General features: G+C 39.5%; 1 protein-coding gene across 1 annotated transcript in view; it reads left to right on the forward strand.

The window, feature by feature from the left end:
* Window positions 1-1,294: 1,294 nt before the first annotated feature.
* Window positions 1,295-7,795, forward strand: part of LOC118324942 (extracellular sulfatase Sulf-2-like) — a gene marked incomplete at its 3' end in the record, with an annotated part of 45,401 nt that continues 38,900 nt past the window's right edge. Inside the window, 2 exon segments of the mRNA XM_035657462.1 lie at window positions 1,295-1,645; window positions 1,738-1,809.

The following is a 7,795-nucleotide window of genomic DNA, read 5'->3' on the forward strand; positions in this document are numbered from 1 at the left end:
CGCTTACGCTAGCTAGCCAGCTGTCTGCAGATGTCAAGTCACACAAACAGCAGCAGATGAATTAGAGAGCGGAAATTCTTTTCTGCTCGCTGCAGAAACTAATTATTAAAGTGGCTGCGCTGTACTTCATCTTCATCATCTGGTGCTGACAGTCAATAGCTGTCCATAAGCACTATCGGTTTTAAATATGCAGCCCTGCAAGTGGTGCAGGACATTTTTATAATGCTTGCTTGACTATTTACTCCTTTAAAAGTATATCGAAAGTTAGTTATAATATCAATTTAATTATCAGTATAAAGAGTATTTCTGTGTATTACAGGAAAGAAAGTTAAGGAAATCTTGACCAAGGTACAATAGTGTCAAAAGAAACAGAAAAACTAATAAAATATCCAGTAAGACTTTATATTAAGGTGCATATTCACCATTAACTTGCTTATTTGCAAACATATTATAAGCATATTGGCTCATTATTAATCATTATAAATTCCCTGTGAATTAAGACTTCATTTAGAGTTATTTGACATTATTAACAAGAATCGACCACATTTATTAAAGCTGTAACATTTCCACATTAAACAGTGTATAAACTCCAGAGATATGTTCTATATGTAGTTAACTTGTGTATTAACATTATTCCAAATGTTTCCAACAATTACAGATTGTGCGTTTAAGTGTTATTAAGAGAGAATGTACTACCGCTTTATATACTGAGCAAAGAACATTAAGATCATACAGTAATTCATGTACAACAACGTCTTCATAGTAGTTGAGTGTAATAATGCAGAATAAGCCATTAATAAGTGCTTTATAAAGACTAATAAAGAACTAATAAGCAGCTAGTTAATAGTGAATGTGTGTAATGTGTGTGTGTTTCCTGAAGGTTAACACTGAGAAACGTTGGCAGTTTGTTAAGTTTAACCACAAAAACTACTAGTTAGGTTTAATTATTAGAGATTAGTTATTCTCCCAGACTTTAAAAAGCTCCACCAGAGACATTAAACAACTTCTTTTGTGTCTCTTTAACAACTCCAGACTTTAGTTTTTGCCTCCTCCTCAACCTCCCTGTTGACATTATCTCAAAGCGCTGCAGCAAGTTTCCCTTCACCGAAACAAAGAGGACACTAAAGTATCTGTCCACATACTTTTGGCCACATAGTGAGTGTCTCTTTCTCCTCCCCAGGCCTCCTCCCCTCTCCCTCTCTCTCCCTCTCTCTCCCTGTGTGTGTGTGTGCACATTTGCCTCCTGTATTTATTTCATTTTGTCCTCTCTGCTGCCGATTCCTCCCCCTTTCCAGTGAGGGTAGAGAGGGATTTCTGAGCCTCCCCATTGGTTCACAGCAAGGACAAAGCCCTTCCCTGCTCCCCTCTCCCTCCCTGTCTCTCTCGCTCTACCTCTGCCTGAGCGAGAGAGAGAAAGGGAGGGAGGGAGAGTGAAAGTGGAGAGGCAGGCAGGCAGACTTGTTGCAACAGATGGCTTTACCAGCGGCGGCTCGGCGGCGGCTGCACCGAGGAGGAACTCTGGGACGCCGTTGAAGACGGAAGGTGGAGAGAAAAAGGGGGGGTGGCAGAAAGTCACACAGCGAGTTCTTCCTCCCTCTTCGTCCACAAACTCTTCCTCTCCGGACAGACAGGAAGACATGTCAGTGTGAGTTTTGTAGCAGCAGTTTTATGGAGGAGAGGACTGTGTGATCCTTCATCCTCCTCCTCCTCCTCCTTCTCCTCCTCCTCCTCCTCCAGGGGTCAGAGAGGAGAACACCTGCTGACAGTGAGGAGCTCCTGAAGGAGACGCAGCAGCAGCAGCAGCAGGAGGTACAGGAGTGTTTATTCTTCATCATTTTCCTGCAGGAGCGTCTGTGCTAACGCTGCTCTGACAGTGAGTGTGTGTGTGAGATCCTCAGTTCTGCTCTACTTCACTGTGTCTGCGGTCGGAGCCGCTTCGGTACTGTGCTCCACTTTGCTGATGTGCTCCTTGCCGTAGTTTTGAGGCCATGTTGTACTTACACTTGTCACACTTGTTTGCAGGAGTAACTGTGTGTGTGTGTGTGTGTGTGTATGTGTGTGTGTGTTTATTGCTTCCTGCTTACAGGACACGTGGGAGTGTGTTTTAGCTGCGCAACACTGAGGTCAGTGAGGAGAGGGAGGGAGGGAGGAGAGGGAGAAATAAAGAAGGGAGGATGAATGAAGGAAGGAAGGAAGGGAGGAAAGCTGTTCCACCCAGCTCTGTTTTTATTATAATCATATTTTTTATGCTCCATTTTTCCGAACTTAGTAACAAAGGGCTTCACAGGGAATATAAACCTACAAAGCAGGCAGTAAAACAGAAGTAAAAACAAACTGTGAGGCTGTAAAGAAACCAAAATGTAAGAAAAGTTTCTGATCTTCAGCCTGAATTCAACCAAACAAAAGGTTCCAGTTCCCCAATTCAGCACGATGGACCTGAAACGTAACGTTCAGGGTTCCTAGAAGTCCAGGAAAGAGCAGTTTGGAAACACCTGGAAGTTTGTTAAAATCACCAAATATCCTGGAAATAATCATGTTTGTATGAGCGAGAATACAGCGCAACGCGTTATCATCCACATATATAAAGAGTGAATCCAGACCCTCTCTATGGCCCCCTGGTGGCTGACTGCAGGACAGCAAATACAGCCTCCATGTTACCAGATGGAACAAACAAAAAAAATCTAATTACACTCCAACAGCTCCGATTTCGGACTTCCAAGCAACATGGAATGCATCATAATTTCTCAATCTCTCAGTCAAGTTAGAAATACAGTAATAAATATCCAATATTCAGTTTCAATATAAAGCTTTTATGAAAGTTAACGTTGTGACTTCGACAGCGAGAACTGATCCTACGGCGTCATCGTTGTGTGACGAAAGGTTCCTCTGGGGAACATGGCTGCCAGTCGCCATCTTTAGAGCCACGTCAAACTCCTAATTCTAGTTTTCATTTCAAGTTTTAATGGAAAAGGGAAGAAGTGAAAACAGCATCAGGTGTGAGTCAATAATCTGTATGAGGACTCAATATATTCCCCACCAGGAAGTGTAGGAATAAAATGTTCCGTGGTTCATGTTTATTTTTAAAAGTGTGTTGGACCGAACCAAAATCATTTTTATGCATTTCCCACAATTCCAAAGTTTGCACATTGAGAGGATTTAACAGGTTAGCTTCCAGTGGGGAAAAACTTCATACCAAATAAATAATAATGTGATTAGATTGACAACTAATGCTTTAAGTAAACAGATTATCCTCATATTAGAAAATATGTAAGTTTATACATATACGTATTTTGTTGATTTCTTTCAAAATAAAAGTCTGCATTTACACTGAATCGTGGATTTAAGAATTAAACATAGAAGTATTTGTCTGAGTGCTACTAAACTGAGAGTCTTTAACAAACAGATATACATTTAACATTAATATGAAATAAAGCACATGTTACATATTTACTGCTGTATTTTAGGGACAGATTGATATTTTCTCAGTATTAAATACATTGTTAGCAATCGAACACCCAAACAGTTCCAGCTTCTCAACTGTTTTCTACTATTTTCAGACAGTTTATTTTAATTTGTGGCCTGTTTCTCCTGTTTGAATATTTCTGATAAAAGCCGTCTGAACTCACCTGCAGACGTCTGACAGAGTGACTCTAGCATCAGGAATACTGCGGTGGTCGGCGGTTGGCGGGAACTGTTACGATTTGGTCACTGGGTTCCCACCATCACACACACACACACACACACACACAGGAGGGTAAATAAGGCTGATGGCTACTTTGCAACCGCTGGAATGTAAACATTCACTGACCCTGACTCTTCAAATATTAACACACACACACACACACACACACACAGCTGTTAAATGTTAAATTTCATATAATAAATTATTCTCAAAACAGTTGTAGTCACCATTAAAATTAAACTACAATAAACTAACATGTATGTAACATTACGAGCCAATGGGAAGAGACCTCCTATGTTTCACTTCCTGATATAAAATCTAACAGATTAAAACTTTTACTCATTTTCATTCAGATTGAAACTCTAACAGAATCTTATGTGTAAAAAAATCATTTATAAGTGAAATATAACCCAAAAAAAGTTATAATATTCAAATATACAAAGAAAATATAACTTTATCTTAAAGACGTTTGTTAGCATTCGCATTTCAACATCAGCAAGGTGTGAAAAAAGGAAAAATGCTAACGTTAGTCAGCTGATCGGCTGTTAAAGATTAGCTTGTACTTTGTGATATTGTTTAAGTTGTCCTCTAACTGTTTAACATCAATATCAGTTTCTACAACAAACATCAGGCTTAGCTTAGCTTCTCCAACATGCTAACATTACCTGCCCATTATGTAACATCAACTACGCTATATTTCTATTTTTTTACAGTTAATTAACAAACAACAAGACAGAATATTTTTAACTATTATGTTGACACTATGTAAACACTTGAGCATAAAATCAAAATGAATATGTTTTGTTTATTCCCTCGCAGCGGCGTCCACCTCTCTGCCATTGAGGGACTGTAATTAACGGCGCTCACTGATGTTTCCTTTATTGATGGTTCCCTATTGATGAGCGTGTGGTCTGACTGACGGCCGTGTGCTGTGTCAGGACGGGGATTAACAGGCAGTGTGAGTCCTGCTGTTTGCTGCTCTCGGGGGAATTTTCCCTCCTTGCTGTGCGTGGCGAGGACCGAGGACCCGCCGGCAGATATTTCAGTCCAACAATGAGCAGAAAACGAGCGGCTCTGTGTGAGTGTGTCGCTGCCTGAAGCTGCCTCTCTTCTCGTTGTCCTTTGACCTCTCGACCTTCTGTTCTCTCCGTCTTTCTGTATTTCCACTGTTGTCAAACTGTCTCTTCACATTTAGTCAGGAACGCTGTCAGCTGGTTTCGCGACATGTGACCGCGACTCCACGTGAGCTCGGACTTATTTCATGAAGAAAAGCTTTACATTCCTTCTGCTTTTAGCCTCTTTGTCCAAAGGTTTCAAAGCTATGAATGTGTTTAGTGGAAGAAAAGAAAGTCATTTTAACCCTTTAAGATCACATCCTCAGTTATATTCTTCCCATATTTAACAATTTATCCCCAAAAACATTCACAAAAACTCAATTTCTATGTGTTTTTATATCAAAATCCAATAATTTTGAGTGTATGAAAGCACAAACTAACTGATTTCAACCAATAATATCATGACATCCACAATCAATCTTCAACTTTTAGCGACACAGAGCGAAGATTAATTTCTGTACAAACACACAACTTTATCAGTGGTTTGGGTGAAACTGGATCATATTTGACGACAGCAGTACCGATGTGATTTATGCAGTTTCCTGATGGACTTGTTGCTAAAAGAAGCGAACTGTCGCCAAACAGTAATGTTAGCTACCGTTAGCTAACTTAGCCTCAGAGTTCCTGTCCTCCGTGAGTTAATGTGGGGACGTAACACACAACGCTAATATCCATAACTGCCTGAAATACACAAATATGTGGGCAGATCTATAAAGTATAGACTATAGATTTAATATAAAATAACATTTTCATTAAAACAAACAGTTAATAATAATAATATTACTGAGAACAGGAAGATGATTAATCGTTGTGTTATGTAACGAGTCGCAGGTTTGATTCCCACTGAACACACAGTGACCTCACCGCCCAGCGTCAGCTGATCTGGCTCGGTCCAAGGTCGATACCATGGCAACAGAGCCTGGTGACCTTTAAACCTGCTGCAGCCTGCCACTGTGTGTGTGTGTGTGTGTGTGTGATTCCTCTCAGCATTGTTTTATGTGTTCGATCGTTTCTGCTCCGACAAGCAGGACGACAAACAGAGGTTTAAGTTTGAAAATCAACCTTCCACAATAAAAGTCAGGGACAGAACTTGTTATTTATCACCAGTGTTTTTCCATTATCATCAGTGTGTTTGTGTTCTGTAATTTAATCTCCTTCATTGTTATCATCAATGTTTCCGTTCTTAAAGAGATTCAAATTACAAATTCAGATTCACAGGAAACGATGCAGCCACACGTTTAATGTAACGTAGAGGAAGAACTGTGGTTGTTCCTCTATAGTTCATGAATAGACTTATTTTGACCTAAAGTTTGTGTCTCAACTGTCCAGTTTATTTAACTCTGACACAGTTTATGGATCCGTGCACGCAGAAGTATTCAAATACACTAAAATAACACATTTATACAACTAACTGCTGCTACTCGTTGGTTCCCATAGAGCTCATTTACTTGAGGTCAGAGGTCAATGGATCCATTTTAAAATGGTTATTTAGCCTCCTTGCTAGCATGACGTGGTCGGTACCAATGGATGCGTTAGTTAGTCTGGTTTTATATGGCACCAGTATCTTCACTCTAACTTTTGGTCCAGAGGAACAGAACTTTACTCCCAGCCAGAGACCTTTAATCCAACACCACGAGTAGAAAAGTTCCAGTTTGAAACAAAAAATATGAAAATTAAACCTGAAAATCTCATTCCTGCATTGAAGAATAAATCAGTACACTACAAAAATAAGAAATATGTGGTAATAATCTGGTGGCTGGAGCGCCAAAGAAATACAGTAAAATAATGGCTCATAAATAAATGTAACCAAATGTGTAAATCTTCTTTTTATTAATTTTTTTTGGCTTTTAATGTTTAATTCAATGTTTTTGTTGTGAAAACTTCCATAATTATACGAAGATATCTGTCAATTAACAAACAAATCCATGTAAAATTACATAATTTTAGACATTTAACAGTATTAAACTTGAATTTAATACTTTAATCTATTAAATAAACAAAAAATATCTACAAAAATATTCTAAATTTGCTAAATTTATTTATTTATGAAAAAAAGGAAATTCTCTTAATAATAATTTTAGGATTATTTACAGATTGTGACATTAAACATGTAAATTCAAAGACTGTTTGTAATTTGAATAATATTTCCATGTATCTGTAAAATAAACCTATAATCTTGTAGTTTGGCCTGCGGCTGTAATGAGCACTGCAGCCTCTAGGGGGCGCTAACTGCACTTTACACACCCCGCAGTGTTTCCTCCAGTGTGACTTTACATCAGCGCCTCGTAAATCACCTCATAAATCTCCACTTTAATTGTCCTTTTCACTTTGTTTCAGTCGGACAGAAGGTCAGTTAGCTGCTTTTCTGAGAACGCCTCTGATTGGTGTTCGCCCTCCTTGTGCTACGATAAAGCCCTCCCCCCTGTCCTCCCTCCCGTCCTCCTCCCCGTCCTCCCCCTTCGCTGTAGCAGAATTGATGAAATTGGTAATCGTTATAGACCAGAGCGACTGACCTTCAGGGAGGGAAGGATGGAAGGAGGAAGGGAGGGAGAGGTTGTAGTTTTAATGAATGTAAAGTCTTTATAGAGCCGGTTTTAAACAGGGACAGTTTCTACAGCACTGTAGCCAAACTTACTGCCGGCGGTAGGAAGTTAAATCCACCACTACAACCTCATGCTGCTGTATGTCACAGAGAAGAAGAGGAAGGTTGCTGCTAATGAACATTGTTTTATACCATCAACTGTTAGAAAGAAGAAATACATGTGTGGTGTTTCTTTGTGGATCTGTGAGAGAAGGTGTAGAAATGGAGGGCGGATGATGGATGGATGCTGCGAGGGAGTAGTGATGGGTGGGGGGCGGCGGTTGACTCATGCTTCTTTTGAATTTGTGAAGGGGGCTCGTTACAATAGGGGTTTAATATTCAACATTTTTAATGCTTTATATATATATATATGAAATATAGCAGCATCTATATACAGACACAGAGTCACATGGTGTC

This window comes from Morone saxatilis, unplaced genomic scaffold (assembly GCF_004916995.1).
Source record: "Morone saxatilis isolate NCDOM2014 unplaced genomic scaffold, NCSU_SB_2.0 Contig15, whole genome shotgun sequence".
NCBI classification, from domain to species: Eukaryota; Metazoa; Chordata; class Actinopteri; family Moronidae; genus Morone; species Morone saxatilis.